The sequence below is a fragment of the Pseudophryne corroboree genome, chromosome 6, assembly GCF_028390025.1.
Source record: "Pseudophryne corroboree isolate aPseCor3 chromosome 6, aPseCor3.hap2, whole genome shotgun sequence".
NCBI classification, from domain to species: domain Eukaryota; kingdom Metazoa; phylum Chordata; class Amphibia; order Anura; family Myobatrachidae; genus Pseudophryne; species Pseudophryne corroboree.
In genome coordinates this window covers 496,547,709-496,571,744 of record NC_086449.1, presented here as the reverse complement: position 1 = coordinate 496,571,744, position 24,036 = coordinate 496,547,709, and the positions used below count along the sequence as shown (strand labels likewise).

The 24,036-nt window shown below is 49.2% G+C and overlaps 1 protein-coding gene and 1 long non-coding RNA gene across 4 annotated transcripts in view; one reads left to right on the top strand and one right to left on the bottom strand.

Annotated features, from left to right (window-relative positions):
- Positions 1-18,268, bottom strand: part of LOC134932702 (uncharacterized) — a 96,356-nt gene extending 78,088 nt beyond the window's left edge. The window contains exon 1 of the long non-coding RNA XR_010179455.1: positions 18,104-18,268. This is a non-coding gene — a long non-coding RNA (uncharacterized LOC134932702). The remainder of the gene's footprint in view (positions 1-18,103) is intronic.
- A 24-nt stretch (positions 18,269-18,292) lies between these two features.
- The window catches only part of SCAF11 (SR-related CTD associated factor 11), a 329,496-nt gene continuing 323,752 nt past the window's right edge, over positions 18,293-24,036 (top strand). The window contains exon 1 of one of the 3 annotated variants that reach the window (XM_063927353.1): positions 18,293-18,671. The gene's annotated coding sequence lies outside the window, so the exon portion shown is untranslated. The remainder of the gene's footprint in view (positions 18,672-24,036) is intronic. The other 2 variants (XM_063927352.1, XM_063927354.1) reach the window with 2 other exon arrangements.

Below are 24,036 nucleotides of genomic sequence, written 5' to 3'. Positions count from 1 at the left end.
TACCGCATCATCGATTGGGTACCCCCTAATCCGAGAGGCGGGAACAGGGGCCGTATTCTACTCCAGAGAGAAGCAAAGTGGATACATCTGCTACAAACGGTCCAACCATTGGGACTTAATGAATCATTAGCACTTAACTGCTTTCTATTAATTTAATCTCTGCTTAGCTTAATCCATTTTATAATCTTTATTTAGATAACCTTAATTCTATGTGCTACCATACACCCTTCTGTGTGACACTGTTCACTCCATTTGATGCTTTAGTGACAGATTATGACAGTGAGCTGCTTCAGTATTCGTCATTTTTTTGACGGATCGCCCTAAGATGTGCCTTATGGTATTTACATTTGTCCCAGCCCCTAGTTTATTCTAAGGACATTATGCATTGCATCTCCGCACATGTCATGTTTATCATAGTATTTTGTCTATACATTTATTTGTTGGTTACAGTTTCATTGATTGCATGTTGTACCACACTATTAGACCATTGTGTTTCCCATGGCTCTAGGGCTGTAAGTGCGGCTTATCATGTGCTGTCTCTTTCCGCAGTGTGTTTTCATATGTTACCATGGTGATGGTTAGTCACTCCCCCCGCCCTCAGCCCCTGTGACGGATCCTGGGCGCCGGCGGTTGCCTATGTCGTCACATGGATTCCGGAGCAGACGGCGACGGCGGTTTCCCTGCGCACACGTGGTGAGTATACAGTTAGGTATATATATGTTATGTATGTCAGTATTCTCTAAAGTCTTGATAAAGGAGCACCGCTCCGAAACGTTGGCTACCTATTTGGTTTTCTGATCATTTATTTACATGCTTGAGTGCCATCCTTTTCCCCTCGTTTTACATTATCTCAGGAAGGGCACCAAGACGAGCTGATTCCCAGTATATTGGAGTGCCGGACATTATCGTTGCTTATATATATATATATATTTATATTTATATATATATATATATATATATATACAGTTGCAGGACCGGCACTCCTGTTGATGTAAATCAGCTGCTCCCGGTACCCTCATAGAAGTCGCATTCTACACTTTGATTATGCATATATATATATATATATATATATATATTATTTTTTTTTGGGGGGGGGGGGGGGTGGAGAGGGAGAGGGGCCCTGCCTATTTTGCCAGTCTCGGGAACCATAATTTCGGATGTCAGCCCTGCCCACGGCCCAAGAAGCTGCCATAGTGCCATAGTAGGTCTGTTTATAGCCCCAGTGAGAGAAAAGATAGACCTTAAGAAGTTTTCAATTCTCTTATCAGTAGAATCCTTCAATGAGGACACCAAATTGACCGATAAAGTGGAGGACTTCACTAAGCGTGTGACATGTGAATCGACAAGAGGAGGGTTCACCCATTTATTACAATCCTCTGTGGGAATAGGATAACGGACAACACCTATTTGGACACAGTAAATTTTTTACCAGGAGAATTCCAAAACTTTTGTCTCACTTCCATTATTAGGTAATCTGAATGTGGAAATTCTGACCCCTTTCTGCTTTTTGGACACATCCGTATTCTTAGCAACAACTGTGGAGTCCCCCTCCGAGAGTTGTAAGATCTGTCTTACAGCTGCCACTAAAGCAGGCACATCCACAACCAGAGGCACTTCCTCCTCTGCTGCACAGGAGTCTGCAACCGAGTGGTCAGACTTCTCACCTTCCTCTTCAGATGACACATTAGACTATGAAAGTAAAATGAGAGGATGACATAACCTGTCTAGCAGATTTCTTTCCAGGAATTATCTGGCTAGATAGGGTCTGATTCATTGTTTGAACTTGTTTTGACAAGTTTTCTGCCCAAAGTGGATTTACCACCGGGACCACATTAGCCTGTAATGGCATAGTTTTCCCTCAGACGCCCGCGGACCGCAATTTGGTAGGTCACAGACCCCTTACCTGCCCCCTGGTGCCAGCCACGCAGTCCCTGGGGTCCCTGCACCGGCGGTGCGAGACGCTGTGTGAAGTCCCCCTGCTGAGAAACAGTCACGTGAAGCAGGAGCCAGCGGCCAGCGTGGTGTTCCAGCGGCGGCGGAGGGTGTGGGAGCTGCAGAGCTGAAGTCCCTTACAGCGCTGTCAACCCATTCAGCAAGAGTAGAAAGTTAAAAATAAAAAGCTTTTGGGGCTGCATATAACAGTCCCCTGCTGAGGTGCACCCACTTCCTGCAGGCACCAACAAAAAAACTGACTAGCCTGGCCTGGAGGCGGGGTTATAGGGGAAAGGAGCCAAGCATTCTAGGATAGCTGAAAGCTTTGCTGTTGGTGCCGGACTCCGCCTACCACCTATAACCCGATGTATTCCCTGTGGACCCTATGAACTCTGCAGAAGAAAACTTGGATAACAATGTTTGTTCATTAGTAGATAACTCATATGATGAGAAGCTATATATTCAGGAGGGACGCTTTTCCCCACATCTTCTTGTAGTGTCTCATTTTGGCCTGTGTCTTGAGCTATTGAAGTGACCCCTAAAGGATGTGATGACTTGACTGTAGCATATCTGGTGTCTCATTGTCATTGGCTGATGAGTTCATTTCATTGAAGGATTCAGGGCCTAATTTAGTATGGATCGCTACTTATATGCCAGCCAAGATGGCTGCCTCACCTTTTGCATGCTCCTGATCATCTCCATAAAACAGCTAAAATTCACCACAACTGACCTATGAATCATCATAAATATACAAGGACTTAACTTTAACTTATACTACTCTACGCGGACATATCATCAAAACCAACGGATTGCATTCCTGCTCTGAGATACACACTGCATTGAAACCTCTGCATCTCTCCACTGAGAAGTACTTCAGTTTGGAATCTACTTTACGCTGCATTGGACATCCCAGACAAGGTACTGTGAACTACAATCTACCTTTGGTTCCATCCAGCCCCTCACTTAGACATCATTCACCTCTTTTCTCTGAGCAACTAATAACTCTGACTTCTTGCATTAATCAACTAATATACAGTATATTCAGGCTCTGAATTGCTGAAGGGCCACTGTTCATTTCAAATTGCAAGGGCCATTACCCAGGACACATGTTATCACTACCCTTTCACACCTACACAATAGGAATTGGATTCTAACACCTTTCCACAAACCTGCTTTGTCCTGGAATGATTGACTAAATCAGCAGCAGAAAAAGCAAAGTTATTTTATTTATCACTTGTTTCAAATATACCCATTGGATTAAAGAGCAGCAATAGGTTATAGCAATAACGATTATAGCGATTACAATCCAAGATGGTGCCACAGATGGCTGCCTCGGAGCTATGCAGCTCAGCCAAAATACCTGTTTCCCCTTGTTTTCCCCTGCCCTTGTCTACTTCACCGGTGACCAAATACAGCAGGGAAGCCCTCATAAGTTGGAGTGCTCCCGAGGTGCTTACCCCATGTTCGGGTCCTTCGGCAGGCGGATCAGCGGCCATTGCAGCCCTCACTGCCCTGTGTGGTAGGGATGCAGGCGTTGTGGACGCCGAAGTGGATGACCAAGCGTCTGCGGCCCCCCAGCAGCCTGGGCGGCGACTGTCAGGCGGATCGGCGGCCCCTGAAAGAGAATGACGGCGGCTCTCATGTCTGCCCTAGTAAAAGGACCTGTATGATGTTCATAGTCAGGGCCGGTTCTAGACTTTGAGGATCATTCCGACCGGTTCGCATGCAGCAGTTTATCGCTACGGTGTGAACGGGTCCAGAATGCGCATGAGTGGTGGCCCCAGTGCGCGTGGTTGCCCGGCGACAGGGGTCGCCGGGTTACATTGCGTCTAACGAGGGAAGCGGTCGCAGACCCGACTGCAAAGAAGATTGACAGGAAGAAGGCGTTCCAGGGCGGATCCGGACCATTGGCTGCCGTTTTTGGGGAGTAGTAAGGAAAACGCAGGCATGTCCAGGAGAACGGAGGGTGGATGTCTGACGTCAAAGCCGGCTCCTGCATCACAGAGATCGTCGCACAGGGTAAGTAGGTATAGGGCTTGTCTACTTTTACTTGATTTTTTTTTAGCTTAGCAGGGCTGCACAAGCGATCGCAGCCCTTCTAAGCTAAAATACACTTCTCCATAGGCGTGTACTAGTTGATCGGAGAAGCAGCAAAAAGTTGCTGGCTGCGATCAACTCAGAATGACCACCTTTGTGGAGCCCAGAGAGAAACTTTCCCTCCCTTAGGGGTAAATGTATTACATTATGTGCACTATACCGCTTCTCCCCCATGTATGATAGCTACGGTGTGGGCACAATGACAGGGGCACTATATCGGCACTGCTATCTAAAAGATAGCAGACCGATATGCACAGGCAATGCGATGCTGACCGTTCCGACACCTGCGGCTATCGATATCGACAGTTGGCAGATAGCGATGCCCATTCTGTCCCTGCCTGTGGCGGATGCCGGCTCTGGACTGCGCTGGGGATCTCGCGTGAATGGCGAGATCCCGCGCATGCGCAGAGGAGCCGGCCGGGACAGGGAGACACAGCGCTTCAGCACTGAGGTGAAGCGCTGTGTGTTCGGGGGACATCGCTGGGCTTCGGCGGACAAGATGTTAATACATCTTGTCTATGTCCCTTCCGGTTTCGCCTCGAGGCGAAGCAGAAAGTGTTATAGCCTCTATAATACATTTACCTATAAATTAAAAAAGGTACAGTGCACAAAAAAGGAGATTTATGGTAAGAACTTACCTTTGTTAAATCTCTTTCTGCGAGGTACACTGGGTTCCACAGGGAATAACATTGGGTTCCACAGGAAATAACATCGGGGTGTAGAGTAGGATCTTGATCCGAGGCACCAACAGGCTAAAAGCTTGTTCCCAAGATGCACCGTGCCGCCTCCTCTATAACCCCGCCTCCGTGCACAGGAGCTCAGTTTTGTTAACCAGTCCAATGCAGTAGCAGGTAAAAGAGACAACAATCATTAGTAGCCACATATACCACATTCTCGCGACAGGAGAAGGTACCAGCAGCTAATGCCATACAAACCCAAAGAAGCTAAGTGCGTCAGGGTGGGCGCCCTGTGGAACCCAGTGTACCTCGCAGAAAGAGATTTAACAAAGGTAGGTTCTTACCATAAATCTCCTTTTCTGCAGCGGGGTACACTGGGGTTCCACAGGGAATAACATCGGGGATGTCCTAAAGCAGTTCCTCATGGGAGGGGACGCACTGTAGAGGGCACAAGAACCCGGCATCCAAAGGAGGCATCCTGGGAGGCAGAAGTATCGAAGGCATAAAACCTTATGAACGTGTTCACTGAGGACCACGTAGCCGCCTTGCACGTCGGGCCGCCCAAGAATGTCCAACAGACCGAGTAGAATGGCCTTTGATGGTAAAAGGAGCTGGAAGACCAGCCTCTACATAAGCATGTGCAATCACCATTCTAATCCATCTGGCCAAGGTCTGCTTATTAGCAGGCCAGCCACGTTTGTGAAAACCAAAAAGGACAAAGAGGGAATCAGATCTCCTAAGAGAAGCTGTTCTCTTCACATAAATACGGAGAGCCCGTCCCACATCCAAAGAACGCTCTTTGGAGGATAAACCAGGAGAGGTAAAGGCCGGGACCAAAATCTCTTGGTTAAGGTGGAAAGATGACACCACCTTAGGCAGATAACCAGGGCTTGTTCTAAGAACCGCCCGGTCATGGTGAAAAATCAGAAAGGGTGACCGACAGGCACCCAAGTCTGAAACCTGTCTAGCAGAGGCAATAGCCAGCAAGCCATATAGATTGGTAGATGCTCAATTAGCTTAGTGATATCATTCAGGTGCTCGAATGCGGCTTTGGGGCTTAACCACACATTTGCGCAAATATGTGTAACGAAGATCTCTGATTTCTATTATTATGTGGGATTTATATCTGGTTACTGTTATCATTCAGGGTGCTGGGGAAACCAATTGCCCTTTTTTTCTTGCTCAGAAATACCCCTCCCTTTCGAGCACCTGAATGATATCACTAAGCTAATTGAGCATCTACCAATCTATATGTCTGTTGTGAGAGGCAGAGAGGTTCCTGCATTAGGAGGATGTGCAGGCCCTGACATGCCACATGGAGCATTATGGGGTTGCTCCAAGGTGGGTAGCTCTTAGCTTAGACATATTGTAGTAAGGAGCCATTATCATGTGGCTCCTTGCTGGTTAATATTAGACCCAGATTGGGGTAATGGAGGTGTGAGGTGTGGTGCCTCTGGACTGGCTGAGCTGGATGGCTTTAGTGTGGCATACCTTTACATTCTATTAACACTTTTCACTTATTAATTTTTTAACACTATTTCTCTATTTTAATTGCATTTCATTTTTGTATCACTTTCTCTGACGTCCTAGTGGATGCTGGGAACTCCGTAAGGACCATGGGGAATAGCGGCTCCGCAGGAGACTGGGCACAAAAAGTAAAAGCTTTAGACTAGCTGGTGTGCACTGGCTCCTCCCCCTATGACCCTCCTCCAAGCCTCAGTTAGATTTTTGTGCCCGAACGAGAAGGGTGCAAGCTAGGTGGCTCTCCTGAGCTGCTTAGAAGTAAAAGTTTAAATAGGTTTTTTATTTTCAGTGAGTCCTGCTGGCAACAGGCTCACTGCATCGTGGGACTAAGGGGAGAAGAAGCGAACTCACCTGACTGCAGAGTGGATTGGGCTTCTTGGCTACTGGACATTAGCTCCAGAGGGACGATCACAGGTTCAGCCTGGATGGGTCCCGGAGCCGCGCCGCCGGCCCCCTTACAGAGCCAGAAGAGCGAAGAGGTCCGGAGAAAGCGGCGGCAGAAGACGTTCCTGTCTTCAAATAAGGTAGCGCACAGCACTGCAGCTGTGCGCCATTGCTCTCAGCACACTTCACACTCCGGTCACTGAGGGTGCAGGGCGCTGAGGGGGAGCGCCCTGAGACGCAATAAAAACGATATAAAAACCTTATATGGCTAAAAAAATGCATCACATATAGCTCCTGGGCTATATGGATGCATTTATCCCCTGCCAGTTTCCTGAAAAAAGCGGGAGAAAAGGCCGCCGTGAAGGGGGCGGAGCCTTTCTCCTCAGCACACAAGCGCCATTTTCTTTCACAGCTCTGCTGGAAGGACGGCTCCCTGACTCTCCCCTGCAGTCCTGCACTACAGAAACAGGGTAAAACAGAGAGGGGGGCACTATTGGCAGCTAATATATAAATACAGCAGCTATAACAGGGAGTAACACTTATATAAGGTTATCCCTGTATATATATAGCGCTCTGGTGTGTGCTGGCAAACTCTCCGTCTGTCTCCCCAAAGGGCTAGTGGGGTCCTGTCCTCTATCAGAGCATTCCCTGTGTGTGTGCTGGGTGTCGGTACGATTGTGTCGACATGTATGAGGAGGAAAATGATGTGGAAGCAGAGCAATTGCCTGTGTTAGTGATGTCACCCCCTAGGGAGTTGACTGGATGGTAGTAATTAAAGAATACGTGACAATGTCAGCACTTTGCAAAAAACTGTTGACGACATGAGACAGCCGACAAATCAATTAGTGCCTGTTCAGGCGTCTCAGACACCGTCAGGGGCGCTAAAACGCCCGTTACCTCAGATGGTCGACACAGACCCTGACACGGATACTGAATCCAGTGTCGACGGTGACGAGACAAACGTAATGTCCAGTAGGGCCACACGTTACATGATCACGGCAATGAAGGAGGCATTGAACATTTCTGACACTACAAGTACCACAAAAAAAAAAAAGGGTATTATGTGGGGTGTGAAAAAACTACCAGTGGTTTTTCCTGAGTCAGATGAATTAAATGAGGTGTGTGATAAAGCGTGGGTTTCCCCCGATAAAAAACTGCTGATTTCTAATAAATTATTGGCACTATGCCCTTTCCCGCCAGAGGTTAGGGCACGTTGGGAAACACCCCCTAGGGTAGATAAGGCGCTCACACGCTTATCAAAACGGCCGCTCTCAAGGAACCAGCTGATAGAAGGCTGGAAAATATCTTAAAAGGTATATACACACATACCGGTGTTATACTGCGACCAGCGATCGCCTCAGCCTGGATGTGCAGCGCTGGAGTGGCTTGGTCGGATTCCCTGACTGAAAATATTGATACCCTGGATAGGGACAGTATATTATTAACTATAGAGCATTTAAAGGATGCATTACTATATATGCGAGATGCACAGAGGGATATTTGCACCCTGGCATCTAGAGTAAGTGCGATGTCCATTTCTGCCAGAAGAACGTTATGGACGCGACAGTGGTCAGGTGATGCGGATTCCAAACGACATATGGAAGTATTGCCGTATAAAGGGGAGGAGTTATTTGGGGTCGGTCTATCGGACCTGGTGGCCACAGCAACGGCTGGAAAATCCACCTTTTTACCCCAGGTCACCTCTCAGCAGAAAAAGACACCGTCTTTTCAAACCCAGTCCTTTCGTCCCTATAAGGGCAAGAGGGAAAAAGGCCGCTCGTTCCTGCCCCGGGGCAGAGGAAGGGGAAAAAGACTGCACCATGCAGCCTCTTCCCAGGAGCAGAAGCCCTCCCCCGCTTCTGCCAAGTCCTCAGCATGACGCTGGGGCTCTGCAAGCAGACTCGGGCATGAAGTCTGCTCTACCAACGTCTCCCTCCGACAGGGAGGCAGTATTGGAAGCTATTCACAAGCTGTATTCCCAGCAGGTGATAATCAAGGTACCCCTCCTACAACAGGGAAAGGGGTATTATTCCACGCTGTTTGTGGTACCGAAGCCGGACGGCTCGGTGAGACCAATTTTAAATCTAAAATCTTTGAACACTTACATAAAAAGGTTCAAATTCAAGATGGAGTCACTCAGAGCAGTGATAGCGAACCTGGAAGAAGGGGACTATATGGTATCTCTAGACATCAAGGATGCTTATCTCCATGTCCCAATCTACCCTTCTCACCAAGGGTACCTCAGGTTTGTGATACAAAACTGTCATTATCAGTTTCAGACGCTGCCGTTTGGATTGTCCACGGCACCACGGGTCTTTACCAAGGTAATGGCCGAAATGATGATTCTTCTTCGAAGAAAAGGCGTATTAATTATCCCTTACTTGGACGATCTCCTGATAAGGGCAAGGTCCAGGGAACAGTTAGAGGTCGGAGTAGCACTATCTCAGGTAGTGCTACGTCAGCACGGGTGGATTCTAAATATTCCAAAATCACAGCTGATTCCAACAACACGTCTACTGTTCCTAGGGATGATTCTGAACACAGTCCAGAAAAAGGTGTTTCTCCCGGAGGAGAAGGCCAGGGAGTTATCCGAGCTAGTCAGGAACCTCCTAAAACCAGGACAAGTGTCAGTGCATCAGTGCACGAGAGTCCTGGGAAAAATGGTGGCTTCTTACGAAGCGATTCCATTCGGAAGATTCCATGCAAGAACTTTTCAGTGGGATCTGCTGGACAAATGGTCCGGATCGCATCTTCAGATGCATCAGCGGATAACCCTATCTCCAAGGACAAGGGTATCTCTCCTGTGGTGGTTACAGAAGGCTCATCTTCTAGAGGGCCGCAGATTCGGCATTCAGGATTGGATGCTGGTAACCACGGATGCCAGCCTGAGAGGCTGGGGAGCAGTCACACAGGGAAGAAATTTCCAGGGCTTGTGGTCAAGCATGGAAACGTCTCTTCACATAAATATCCTAGAGCTAAGGGCCATTTACAATGCCCTAAGTCAAGCAAGGCCTCTGCTTCAGGGTCAACCGGTATTGATCCAGTCGGACAACATCACGGCTGTCGCCCACGTAAACAGACAGGGCGGCACAAGAAGCAGGAGGGCAATGGCAGAAGCTGCAAGGATTCTCCGCTGGGCGGAAAATCATGTGATAGCACTGTCAGCAGTGTTCATTCCGGGAGTGGACAACTGGGAAGCAGACTTCCTCAGCAGACACGACCTCCACCCGGGGGAGTGGGGACTTCATCCAGAAGTCTTCCAAGTGATTGTAAACCGCTGGGAAAAACCAAAGGTGGACATGATGGCGTCCCGTCTCAACAAGAAACTGGACAGATATTGCGCCAGATCAAGGGACCCTCAGGCAATAGCGGTGGACGCTCTGGTAACTCCATGGGTGTTCCAGTCGGTATATGTGTTCCCTCCTCTTCCTCTCATACCAAAAGTACTGAGAATCATAAGAAGGAGAGGAGTAAGAACGATACTCGTGGCTCCGGATTGGCCAAGAAGAACTTGGTACCCGGAGCTGCAAGAGATGCTCACGGAGGACCCGTGGCCTCTACCTCTAAGGAAGGACCTGCTCCAGCAGGGACCTTGTCTGTTCCAAGACTTACCGCGGCTGCGTTTGACGGCATGGCGGTTGAACACCGGATCCTGAAGGAAAAAGGCATTCCAGATGAAGTCATCCCTACCCTGATCAAGGCCAGGAAGGATGTAACTGCAAAACATTATCATCGCATTTGGCGAAAATATGTTGCGTGGTGTGAGGCCAAGAAGGCCCCTACGGAGGAATTTCAACTGGGTCGTTTCCTACATTTCCTGCAAGCAGGATTGTCTATGGGCCTAAAATTAGGATCCATTAAGGTTCAAAATTCGGCCCTGTCGATCTTCTTCCAGAAAGAACTGGCTTCAGTGCCTGAAGTTCAGACGTTTGTCAAAGGGGTACTGCATATACAGCCTCCTTTTGTGCCTCCAGTGGCACCTTGGGATCTCAATGTAGTTTTAGGGTTCCTAAAATCACATTGGTTTGAACCACTTGCCACAGTGGATTTGAAATATCTCACATGGAAAGTGGTAATGCTGTTGGCCCTGGCTTCAGCCAGGCGCGTATCAGAATTGGCGGCTTTATCCTATAAAAGCCCTTACCTGATATTTCATTCGGATAGGGCGGAATTGAGGACTCGTCCTCAATTTCTCCCTAAGGTGGTTTCAGCGTTTCACATGAATCAACCTATTGTGGTACCTGTGGCTACTAGGGACTTGGAGGACTCCAAGTTGCTGGACGTAGTCAGGGCCCTGAAAATATATGTTTCCAGGACGGCTGGAGTCAGAAAATCTGACTCGCTGTTTATACTGTATGCACCCAACAAGCTGGGTGCTCCTGCTTCTAAGCAGACGATTGCTCGTTGGATTTGTAGTACAATTCAACTTGCACATTCTGTGGCAGGCCTGCCACAGCCAAAATCTGTAAAAGCCCATTCCACAAGGAAGGTGGGCTCATCTTGGGCGGCTGCCCGAGGGGTCTCGGCTTTACAACTTTGCCGAGCAGCTACTTGGTCAGGGGCAAACACGTTTGCTAAATTCTACAAATTTGATACCCTGGCTGAGGAGGACCTGGAGTTCTCTCATTCGGTGCTGCAGAGTCATCCGCACTCTCCCGCCCGTTTGGGAGCTTTGGTATAATCCCCATGGTCCTTACGGAGTTCCCAGCATCCACTAGGACGTCAGAGAAAATAAGAATTTACTTACCGATAATTCTATTTCTCATAGTCCGTAGTGGATGCTGGGCGCCCATCCCAAGTGCGGATTGTCTGCAATACTTGTATATAGTTATTGTTACAAACAAATCGGGTTGTTTATTGTTGGAAGCCATCTTTTCAGAGGCTCCTACGGTTATCATACTGTTAACTGGGTTCAGATCACGAGTTGTACGGTGTGATTGGTGTGGCTGGTATGAGTCTTACCCGGGATTCAAGATCCTTCCTTATTATGTACGCTCGTCCGGGCACAGTATCTTAACTGAGGCTTGGAGGAGGGTCATAGGGGGAGGAGCCAGTGCACACCAGCTAGTCTAAAGCTTTTACTTTTTGTGCCCAGTCTCCTGCGGAGCCGCTATTCCCCATGGTCCTTACGGAGTTCCCAGCATCCACTACGGACTATGAGAAATAGAATTATCGGTAAGTAAATTCTTATTTTCTCTATAGCTTCGGCTTCCTAAATACTAATTTATTAACACTATAGTTTTTTCACTGGTATGCTACGCTGGACTTTCTGGCTTATGCTGGTGTTTTGGGGTGCCACACCCTGCACCTAGATATAGCGCTAGGGACCCCAAATATACAGAGACGCCTTGATGCGGCTTTGGGGCTTAACCACACATTTGCGCAAATATGTGTAACGAAGATCTCTGAATTCTATTATTATGTGGGATTTATATCTGGTTACTGTTATTATTCAGGGTGCTGGGGAAACCAATTGCCCTTTTTTTCTTGCTCAGAAATACCCCTCCCTTTCGAGCACCTGAATGATATCACTAAGCTAATTGAGCATCTACCAATCTATATGTCTGTTGTGAGAGGCAGAGAGGTTCCTGCATTAGGAGGATGTGCAGGCCCTGACATGCCACATGGAGCATTATGGGGTTGCTCCAAGGTGGGTAGCTCTTAGCTTAGACATATTGTAGTAAGGAGCCATTATCATGTGGCTCCTTGCTGGTTAATATTAGACCCAGATTCGGGTAATGGAGGTGTGAGGTGTGGTGCCTCTGGACTGGCTGAGCTGGATGGCTTTAGTGTGGCATACCTTTACATTCTATTAACACTTTTCACTTATTAATTTTTTAACACTATTTCTCTATTTTAATTGCATTTCATTTTTGTATCACTTTCTCTATAGTTCGGCTTCCTAAATACTAATTTATTAACACTATAGTTTTTTCACTGGTATGCTACGCTGGACTTTCTGGCTTATGCTGGTGTTTTGGGGTGCCACACCATGCACCTAGATATAGCGCTAGGGACCCCAAATATACAGAGACGCCTTCATGCGGCTTTGGGGCTTAACCACACATTTGCGCAAATATGTGTAACGAAGATCTCTGAATTCTATTATTATGTGGGATTTATATCTGGTTACTGTTATCATTCAGGGTGCTGGGGAAACCCCAATTGCCCTTTTTTTCTTGCAATAGCCAGCAAGAACAGAACCTTAAGAGTCAGCCACTTATGGTCCACAGACTCAAGAGGTTGAAACGGAGACTCTTGTAAGGCGTCCAGAACAACAGACAAATCCCAAGGAGCCACAGGCGGGACATAGGGACGTTGAATCCGTAAAAACACCCTGAGTGAATGTATGAACATCAGGCAGAGTCACAATTTTTATCTGAAACCACATCGACAAGGCAGAAATATGAACCTTGAGGGAGGACAGATGAAGGCCTAAGTCCAGGCCCTGTTGCAGGAAAGCTAAAAGCTTGGTAGTACTGAACTTATATGCGTCATAATGGTTAGTCGCACACCAGGAAAAGAATTCCAGACCCTATAATAAATCCGAGCCAAAGCCAGTCTACGGGCCTTCAACAAAGTTTGAATGACTGCCTCAGAAAATCCTTTGGCCCTCAGTACGGAAGCTTCAAGAGCCACGCCGTCAAAGCCAGCCGGGCCAAATCCTGGTAGACACAAGGGCCCTGAACGAGGAGGTCTGGGTGTTGCAGAAGTAGAAGAGAACGCTCTATCGAGAGACCCTGCAGGTCTGAGAACAAATGCCATCTGAGTCACGCTGGAGCGATTAGAAGTAGTATTCCTCCTTCTTGCTTGAACTTCCTTATCACCCTGGGCAGAAGTGACACCGGAGGGAATACGTATGGCAGACGAAAGTTCCATGGAATTGCAAGTGCGTCCATGAACGCTGCTTGAGGATCCTTTGTTCTTGCTCCGAAGACCGGAACCTTGTGTCGAGACGCCATCAGGTCTACATCTGGTAGGCCCCACTTGTCCACTTGGAGTTGAAAGACTTCTGGATGAAGACTCCACTCTCTGGCGTGTACGTCCTGATGACTGAGGAAGTCAGCTTACCAGTTCAGGACTCCTGGAAAGAACACTGCAGATATGGCTGGCAGATAGCATTCTGCCCAGCGAAGGATTTTTGATACTTCCTTATGAGAAGTTCAGATTATTTCTAATAAATATTTAAAATGCCAGTGTTAATATATGCTGTGGACGCAAGGCACATCTTATTACCATTTACGATAAAAGTGCGCTGTACGTCACAAACCTTATATCCCTTAAGAGAAAACAAGTACTCGCACACGTAAGCTGAGGTCCAACGCTCAGGGATGTATATATTTGATATTAAAAGGGTATGCATACAATATAATACATGTACAGTATATATATGGTTACAGAGTTACAATTACACAGGAAGCAGTTGTGGTAACATAAAGATCAATTACAGCCACAGCCAGCATACTTTACCCTGTCCCTCAATGCAGTCCTCTCCATCTTTGAATCTGCCTCAACAGCAACTAAACAGAACAGCAAAACAGAAGTTCTTGGGTGAGGGGAATCACCTATATACTGTGTATTGGGGGAGAAGTACATGTATGGGACTGAGTCTTCTGTTATTGGTCCAGGGGAGGAAGATATCTCATTCGTGATGTGTCATTGGTCAGTTCAGGGCCGGATCTACACCTTGTGGCGCCCAGTGCGAAAGTTTCCACTGGCGCCCCCCCCGAGGCAAAACAATTAGTGCGTGCCGGACACGCGCGTCAAAAATAGGGGCGTGGCTTCATAGGGGAGGGGCGTGGTCAGATATGCCCCAAGTAGTTGTGCCCCCCAGTAGATTTGCCCCCTGTTGCTTTTCCCCAGTAGTTGTGCCCTCTGTTGCTTTGCCCCAGTAGTTGTGCCCTCTGTTGCTTTGCCCCCAGTAGTTGTGCCCCGTTGCTTTGCCCCCAATAGTTGTGCCCTCTGCTGCTCTGCCCCCTGTTGTGCCCTCTGCTGCTGTGCCCCCAATAGTTGTGCCCTCTGCTGCTGTGCCCCCAATAGTTGCGCCCTCTGCTGCTGTGCCTCCTGTTGCTGTGTCCCCAATAGTTGTGCCCTCTGCTGCTGTGCCCCTAATAGTTGTGCCCTCTGCTGCTGTGCCCCCTGTTGTGCCCTCTGCTGCTGTACCTCCTGTTGCTGTGCTCCCAGTCAAACACACACAAAAATAAAAAAAATAATACCACTGCCCCGCTCCTGACCGCTGCTGCTGCTCCGTCTGGACGCCGCGGCTCCTCTCTATGGGAGAGACGTCATGACATCTCTCCCATAGCAGCGCCGCACAGACACTAGAGGTCAATACTGACCTCTAGTGTCTGTCCCTGGAGCTGGTTGCAGCGGACGCCCACGGCGTCTGCTGCACCTGGGGGTGCGGGCAGGCGGCGGTTCCTGCGGGGTGACTGTGGCCGCACCCCCATGCAGCAGCGCCCCGGGCACATGCACTGCTTGCCCGCTCCAAGAACCGCTCCTGGGTCAGTTCATATGCAAGCAACATCCAGCCTTGAAGATGACATCATAGGGATTAGCCATGCTGTCTTCCAGGGAGATTCTTTTGTTTGCTTTAGAATTGTGGCTTCATATTCCTACATGTAATCATAACTAATCATTGCAATGTGCTACAATCTAACCACAGCTATCAAAACAAACACACTAATTCCCCTGATCATTTCGACACCAAGCATGACGTTTATCTTGTTCCATTCCAATAATACATATATATCTGATGTTATAACTCTCTTATATAAATACATTATGTCTGGTGCTTGACATGTTCAATTTATGTTGTATGAAATATGTGTTGAATATATCTTTGTGGCTTGTCTGTGTGAATGCGTATGCTACCATATATCGCTGTGCACGCTGCGTGTATGCAAACACACAGCGACCCATCTGTTTGGAGATTGTATTGGGTGTGTATGTAATATTTTTGACTTCGACACTTCATTGCCATGCGGTTTCGAGTGCCATCTTGATGATTTATGTACGCCACCGTGGTGGTGTTGTCTGACTGTACTTAAACAGGCCTGTTCTGTACTAGAGGCAGGGCTAGTGTCAACGCATTGAACACTAACCGCAATTACAGAATGTTTATCGGCAGGAGAGATTCCTCCCTGGTCCACCGACCCTGAAGAGTGTGTTGCTCCAACAGCATGCCCCAGCCCCGCAGACTGGCATCCGTCGTCAGAAGGACCCAGTTGGGGATCCAGAAGGGATGACCCCTGCTCAATTGCTGGTCCTGTAGCCACCAGCTCAGTGACAAACAGACCTCCGGATTCAAGGAGATCATGTGGGTCCTGATCCGGTGAGGCAGGCCATCCCACTTAGAGAGTATCAACCTCTGCAGGGGGCGGGAATGAAATTGAGCGTACTCTACCATGTCGAATGCCGACACTATGAGGCCTAGAAATTGCATCGCCGAGTGTATTGACACACGTGGGGGCGAGAGAGGAAGTATCTTATCTTATCCTGAAGTTTCAGGATCTTTTCCAGAGACAAAAACAACCGTTGGTTGTGGGTGTCCAATAGTGCTCCCAGGTGCACCCTGCTCTGAGCAGGGACCAGAGAAGATTTCTTCCAGTTGATGAGCCACCTGTGGGCTTGCAGGAATTGAACCGTCAGTTCCAGATGACAGAGGAGAACCTCTGGAGAGTTCGCCAGGATCAACAAGTTGTCCAGATACGGCAGGATCCTAATACCCTGACGGCGGAGTAGAGCCGTCATGACCGCCATGACCTTGATGAAATTTCGTGGAGCCGTGGTCAGACCGAAAGGTAAGGCCTGGAATTGAAAATGTAGGTTGCCAATAGCAAACCGCAGGTATTGCTGATGCGACACTGCAATCGGAATATGCAGGTAAGCATTCTGTATGTCCAGGGATACTAGTGTTCACTTTAGAAATTAAATGGGGCAGGGCGCCGGACTCTGTGGGCATATTGCCTCGCACGTGCCCCAAACGGGGAGGACGGCCATGCAAATTAGGGGGCGTGGCTACGTTACGTCATTTAAGTGGGCGGTGCGGCCCACAGACGTTGCTGTCGGTGCTGGGCTTCCCCCAGCTCTCTCCCATAGCGTGGGAGAGCAGGAAGCGGGCGGCTGTTCTAGCAGGGCGCCGCAAAAGGGGCAGGGCGAGTTTTGCTTTCTAAAAAACGGGCAGAGCGCGGCACACTGCTAAAACAGCCTAGCGTGAACACTAGATACCATATAGTCCTTGGGCTCCAAAGCCAGAACAATAGAGCAAAGGTTTTCCATACGGAATTTGGAAACTTTCACATATTTGTTCAAAGACTTGAGGTTGAGAATAGACCAAGAGGACCCATTCAATTTCGGGACTAGGAACAGCTTGGAATAGTACCCCCTGCCTCTCTGAGCCAGAGGTACTGGTACTATCACTCCTGTATCCAGGAGAGAATGTACCACCAAGTGGAGAGTTGTTAGCTGTAATAAGTAGCAATTCATGTATACTCACCTATCCAGCGATGCAGAATCTAGTGGTCCAGTGGTGAGGTCTTCGCCAGGCGCTCCCCTCTCCGATGTGTGACCTCCTGGTAGGCCGCAGGGAGGTCAGACCCAACACGGGTGCTGGGCAGAGAGCAGGGAAGCATTGAGCTTCCATGGAGTTACCGCAATGCAAGTTTCGAGTTACGCCATTCTGAGATGGCAAACATGAACTCCATGATGAAGCGGAAAGCTATGCACTTATCATACAAAAGACTGGTGATGCGATTCGTACACAGGTGGTCATTCTGACCTGATCGCACGCAGCAACTTTTTGCAGCCCATGCGATCAACTAGACGCCGACTATGGAGGAGTGGTTTTTTGCATAGCAAGGCTGCGATCGCTTGTGCAGCCCTGCTATGCAAAAAAAAGTTTTGTGTTGAACAAGACCAGGGTAAGAGTTACTTACCCTGTGCGATCAATCCAGCGTTGCAGGTCCCGGAATTGACGTCAGACATCTGCCCTACAAACGCCTCGACATGCCTGCGTTTGGATCTCCACGCCCAGAAAACGGTGAGTTGACGCCCGGTTCCGCCTTCCTCCTGTCAATCTTCTTGCGGTCGCCGCTGCAACCGCTTTCTTTGTTAGCGGCGTCGGCTTTCTTTGTTAGCGGCGTCGCTGCCCGGCAACGGCCGTCGCCTGGCAACGACGCGCCTGCGCAATGCGGCAGCAGCGCATGCGCAGTTCTGTCCCGATCGTAACGGCTGCGTAGAAGTGCAGCGTGCAATCGGGCCGTAATAACCCCCACAGAGCGGGGGTGCCGCTGTAGAAGTCAGGGACTTCTCCATGGTAAGCTGCTCTGTGAATTGCGGTAAGCAGACAAAAGCCCTGCTGAACACAAAACAGGGCATTTATCTGTTTTATGAATAGACCACTTAGTATGTTCCCAGAATACAGTACCCTCCTAGGTGAAAATATGTGACTGATCTCTCACAGATGACATATAGGAAATGGTGGTCACCTCGGCTAACACACACACATGGCTTATGTATGTGTGACGGGCGCCGGTTATCCCCCATGTAACCAGCAGGAGGCACTGCAACCGGCGTACTCACGAAACCCAACAAACACGGGAGTTATTGCATGAGTCAGAAAGCGAAATGCCCGTGAGGTGACGTATAATGATCCTGACGCGCACCCGTACGCCGAGACTCTGGAAGGTGACGCTCTCTGTCCCCCTCCTCTTCTCCCAGGAGTGACGTGCCGAGTCTGCTTGTCAATCACCGCACGTCCACCCGACTAGGGTAGCTGATTGGTTCTCCCAAGTAAACTGTCCCCTAATTGGTAACCAAGATGGCGGGGGCTGTGTTTGTGCTGTGAGCTAGGCCGTAGAGCGCCGCCGTGCGGTTCTGTCTTGCTGCGCTTCCTCCGCTGCCTCAGGTCGGGCATGTGGCCTATGTGAGCTGCGGCCGAGCCTGAGCCTTCCTTCGTGATAAATGCGGCCTGTGTCCGCCGCGCACTGACACCCAGGAGGCAGCAGCGGCCCTGATCCCACGCAGCCGGCGGCCGGGGACTGTCTGACACAGCGGGTGAGTTGTGAGCTGTGAGTGCTGGCCGGTGTGTGGCCTGTGCCGGGCCAGTACCTCACTGTACGGGCCGTGTCTTGGCCGGCACTGGGGAGCGGTGTCCGTGGGCTTATTACTGGCTGTGTGGCTCCCGGCACCGCAGCTCCCCACTATATGTAACGCAGGAGCAGTGTCTGTCACACGGGGTGCAACACTAACGTGGTAACAATAGCTTACATGTCATTGCGGGGACGCGCAGTGCGGCGCAGGTGTGTGTGCGGTGGGGGCTGCAGGCTGATGGTGGCAACTTTTTTTGTATATTCAAACAACTCCCTGTCAGGCACACGACTACGGGGTAATGGAGATGTGCCCGAGCAAGTGTTGTGGGGCCACCTTCCCCGGTGTGTCCCCATGCCCACTGACCCCCTATTACATGGACCTCTTAGTGTCCCTGTTATGGTTTAATCCACTGGTCTCCAAATCCACAGGTGATATGGAAAACGTGACCTTAAGGACCGAGTTTGGGGACCACTGGTTTAACAAGAATTAACTATTCCTGTCTCTGCTTTGTTGTTGTTATTGTTATCATTATATTCATCATGCCTTCATGTCTTCTGTGCAGTTTGTTATGCATGTGCATTTTTAGGATTTGTATCATGCATGTTTTATTGTGCTTTTAATAACCATGTATTTCTCTAACGTCCTAAGTGGATGCTGGGGACTCCGTAAGGACCATGGGGAACAGCGGCTCCGCAGGAGACTGGGCACATCTAAAGAAAGCTTTAGGACTATCTGGTGTGCACTGGCTCCTCCCCCTATGACCCTCCTCCAAGCCTCAGTTAGATCTCTGTGCCCGAACGAGAAGGGTGCACACTAGGGGCTCTCCTGAGCTTCTTAGTGAAAGTTTTAGTTTAGGTTTTTTATTTTCAGTGAGACCTGCTGGCAACAGGCTCACTGCATCGAGGGACTAAGGGGAGAAGAAGCGAACTCACCTGCGTGCAGAGTGGATTGGGCTTCTTAGGCTACTGGACATTAGCTCCAGAGGGACGATCACAGGCCCAGCTTGGATGGGTCCCAGAGCCGCGCCGCCGGCCCCCTTACAAAGGCAGAAGAGGTCCGGAAAATCGGCGGCAGAAGACGTCCTGTCTTCAACAAGGTAGCGCACAGCACTGCAGCTGTGCGCCATTGCTCTCAGCACACTTCACACTCCGGTCACTGAGGGTGCAGGGCGCTGGGGGGGGGCGCCCTGAGACGCAATAAAAAACACCTTGGATGGCAAAAAAATGCATCACATATAGCTCCTGGGCTATATGGATGCATTTAACCCCTGCCAGAATACACAGAAAAACGGGAAGATAAGGCCGCCGATAAGGGGGCGGAGCCTATCTCCTCAGCACACTGGCGCCATTTTCCCCCACAGCTCCGTTGGAGGGAAGCTCCCTGGCTCTCCCCTGCAGTCACTACACTACAGAAAGGGTTAAAAAAGAGAGGGGGGCACTAATTAGGCGCAGTATTAACTATACAGCAGCTATAAGGGGAAAAACACTTATATAAGGTTATCCCTGTGTATGTATGTGTATGTATATATATATATATATATAATATATATATATATATATAGCTATAGCGCTCTGGTGTGTGCTGGCAAACTCTCCCTCTGTCTCCCCAAAGGGCTAGTGGGGTCCTGTCCTCTATCAGAGCATTCCCTGTGTGTGTGCTGTATGTCGGTACTTTTGTGTCGACATGTATGAGGAGAAAAATGATGTGGAGACGGAGCAGATTGCCTGTAATAGTGATGTCACCCCCTAGGGGGTCGACACCTGAGTGGATGAACTGTTGGAAGAAATTACGTGACAGTGTCAGCTCTGTATAAAAGACAGTGGTTGACATGAGACAGCCGGCTACTCAGCTTGTGCCTGTCCAGACGTCTCATAGGCCGTCAGGGGCTATAACGCGCCCATTACCTCAGATATAGACGCCGACACGGATACTGACTCCAGTGTCGACGGTGAAGAGACAAATGTGACTTCCAGTAGGGCCACACGTTACATGATTGAGGCAATGAAAAATGTTTTACACATTTCTGATAATACGAGTACCACCAAAAAGGGGTATTATGTTCGGTGAGGAAAAACTACCTGTAGTTTTCCTGAATCTGAGAAATTAAATGAGGTGTGTGATGATGCGTGGGTTTCCCCCGATAACAACTGATAATTTCTAAAATGTTATTGGCATTATATCCTTTCCCGCCAGAGGTTAGGGTGCGTTGGGAAACACCCCCTAGGGTGGATAAACGCTCACACGCTTGTAAGGGCTCTAACCTCTCCTGAGATGGCCGCCCTTAAGGATCCTGCTGATAGAAAGCAGGAGGGTATCCTAAAATGTATTTACACACATACTGGTGTTATACTGCGACCAGCAATCGCCTCAGCCTGGATGTGCAGTGCTGGGTTGGCGTGGTCGGATTCCCTGACTGAAAATATTGATACCCTAGATAGGGACAGTATATTTTTGCCTATAGAGCATTTGAAAGATGCATTTCTATATATGCGTGATGCACAGCGGAATATTTGCCGACTGGCATCAAGTCTAAGTGCGTTGTCCATTTCTACCAGTAGAGGGTTATGGACACGTCAGTGGTCAGGTAATACGTATTCCAAATGGCATTTGGAAGTATTGCCTTATTTAGGGGAGGAGTTATTTGGGGTCGGTCTTTTAGACCTGGTGGCCACGGCAACAGCTGGGAAATCCACGTTTGTACCCCAGGTCGCCTCTCAACATGAGAAGACGCCGTATTATCAGGCGCAGTCTTTTCGTGGACAAGCGGGCAAAAGGTTCCTCATTTCTGCCCCGTGACAGAGGGAGAGGAAAAAGGCTGCAGAAATTAGCCAGTTCCCAGGAACAGAAACCCTCTCCCGCCTCTGCCAAGCCCTCAGTATACGCTGGGGCTTTACAAGCAGAATCAGGCACGGTGGGGGGCCCGTCTCAATGAATTTCAGCGCGCAGTGGGCTCACTCGCAAGTAGAACCCTGGATCCTTCAGGTGATATCTCAGGGGTACAAATTAGAATTCGAGACGTCTCCCCCTCGCCGTTTCCTAAAGTCGGCTTTACCGATGTCTCCTTCTGACAGGGAGACAGTTTTGGAAGCCATTCACAAGCTGTATTCCCAGCAGGTGATAATCAAGATACCCCTCCTGCAACAGGGAACGGGGTATTATTCCACACTGTGGTGGTACCGAAGCCGGATGGCTCGGTGAGACCGATTCTAAATCTAAAATCTTTGAACACTTACATACAGAGGTTCAAATTCAAGATTGAGTCACTCAGAGCAGTGATTGCGAACCTGGAAGAAGGGGACTACATGATGTCTCGGGACATCAAGGATGCTTACCTTCATGTCAAAATTTACCCTTCTCACCAAGGGTACCTCAGGTTTATGGTACAGAACTGTCACTATCAGTTCAGACGCTGCCGTATGGATGGTCCACGGCACCCCGGGTCTTTACCAAGGTAATGGCCGAAATGATGATTTCTCTAACGTCCTAGTGGATGCTGGGAACTCCGTAAGGACCATGGGGAATAGCGGGCTCCGAAGGAGGCTGGGCACTCTAGAAAGATCTTAGACTACCTGGTGTGCACTGGCCCCTCCCACCATGACCCTCCTCCAAGCCTCAGTTAGATTTCGTGCCCGGCCGAGGTTGGATGCACACTAGGGGCTCTCCTGAGCTCTTAGAAAGTTATAGTCTTAGAATTTGTTATTTTCAGTGAGACCTGCTGGCAACAGGCTCACTGCAGCGAGGGACTAAGGGGAGAAGAAGCGAACTCGCCTGCTTGCAGCCGGATTGGGCTTCTTAGGCTACTGGACACCATTAGCTCCAGAGGGATCGACCGCAGGCCCAGCCTTGATGTTCGGTCCCGGAGCCGCGCCGCCGTCCCCCTTACAGAGCCAGAAGCAAGAAGATGGTCCGGAAAATCGGCGGCATGAAGACTCTGTCTTCACCAAGGTAGCGCACAGCACTGCAGCTGTGCGCCATTGCTCCTCTCACACACTTCACACTCCGGTCACTGAGGGTGCAGGGCGCTGGGGGGGGCGCCCTGAGGCAGCAATAAAAACACCTTGGCTGGCTAAAATACCTCAATATATGGCCCCAGGGGCTATATATGAGGTAAATACCCCTGCCAGAATTCCATAAAAAACGGGAGAATAGGCCGCGAAAAAGGGGCGGAGCCTATCTCCTCAGCACACTGGCGCCATTTTTCCCTCACAGCTCGGCTGGAGGGAAGCTCCCTGGCTCTTCCCTGCAATTCTACAGTACAGTAAGAGGGAAAAGAGAGGGGGGGCATTAAAATTGGCACTGTATACAGTATATTATATAAAAGCTATTAGGGACATAACTCAGTTAGTCCCTGTGTGTATGTATATATATATATATATATATAGCGCTCTGGTGTGTGCTGGCATACTCTTACTCTGTCCCCCCAAAGGGCTTTTGTGGGTCCTGTCCTCGTTTAGAGCATTCCCTGTGTGTCTGCGGTGTGTCGGTACGGCTGTGTCGACATGTTGAATGAGGAGGCTTATATGGTGACAGAACAGAGGCCGATATGTGATGTCGCCCCCTGTGGGGCCGACACCAGAGTGGATGGATAGGTGAAAGGTATTAACCGACAGTGTCAACTCCTTACATAAAAGGGTGGATGACGTAACAGCTGTGGGACAGCCGGCTTCGCAGCCCGCGCCTGCCCAGGCGTCTCAAAGGCCATCAGGGGCTCAAAAACGCCCGCTCTCTCAGATGGCAGACACAGATGTCGACACGGAGTCTGACTCCAGTGTCGACAAGGTGGAGACATATACACATTCCACTAGGAACATCCGTGACGTGATCCCGGCAATAAAAAATGTGTTATACATTTCTGACTTTAACCCAAGCACCTCTAAAAATGGGTTTTAGGTTTGGGGAGAAAAAACAGGCAGTGTTTTGTTCCCCCATCAGATGAATAAATGAAGTGTGTGAAAGTGTGGGTTCCCCCGTTAAGAAACTGGTAATTTATAAAAAGTTACTGATGGCGTACCCTTTCCCGCCAGGTGGATAAGTTACGCTGGGAGATATCCCCTAGGGTGGATAAGGCGCTCACACGTTTATCAAAAAAGGTGGCACTGCCGTCTTAGGATACGGCCACTTTAATAGGTACCTGTTGATAAAAAACAGGAGGCTATCCTGAAGTCTGTATTTACACACTCGGGTACTAGACTGAGACCTGCAGATAGTGCTGCTGCAGCGTGGTCGGTGACCCTGTCAAACAGGGATACTAGTTGGCAAACATAAAAACATATTAAAGACGTCGTCTTATATATGGGGGATGCACAGAGGGATATTTTGCCGACTGGCA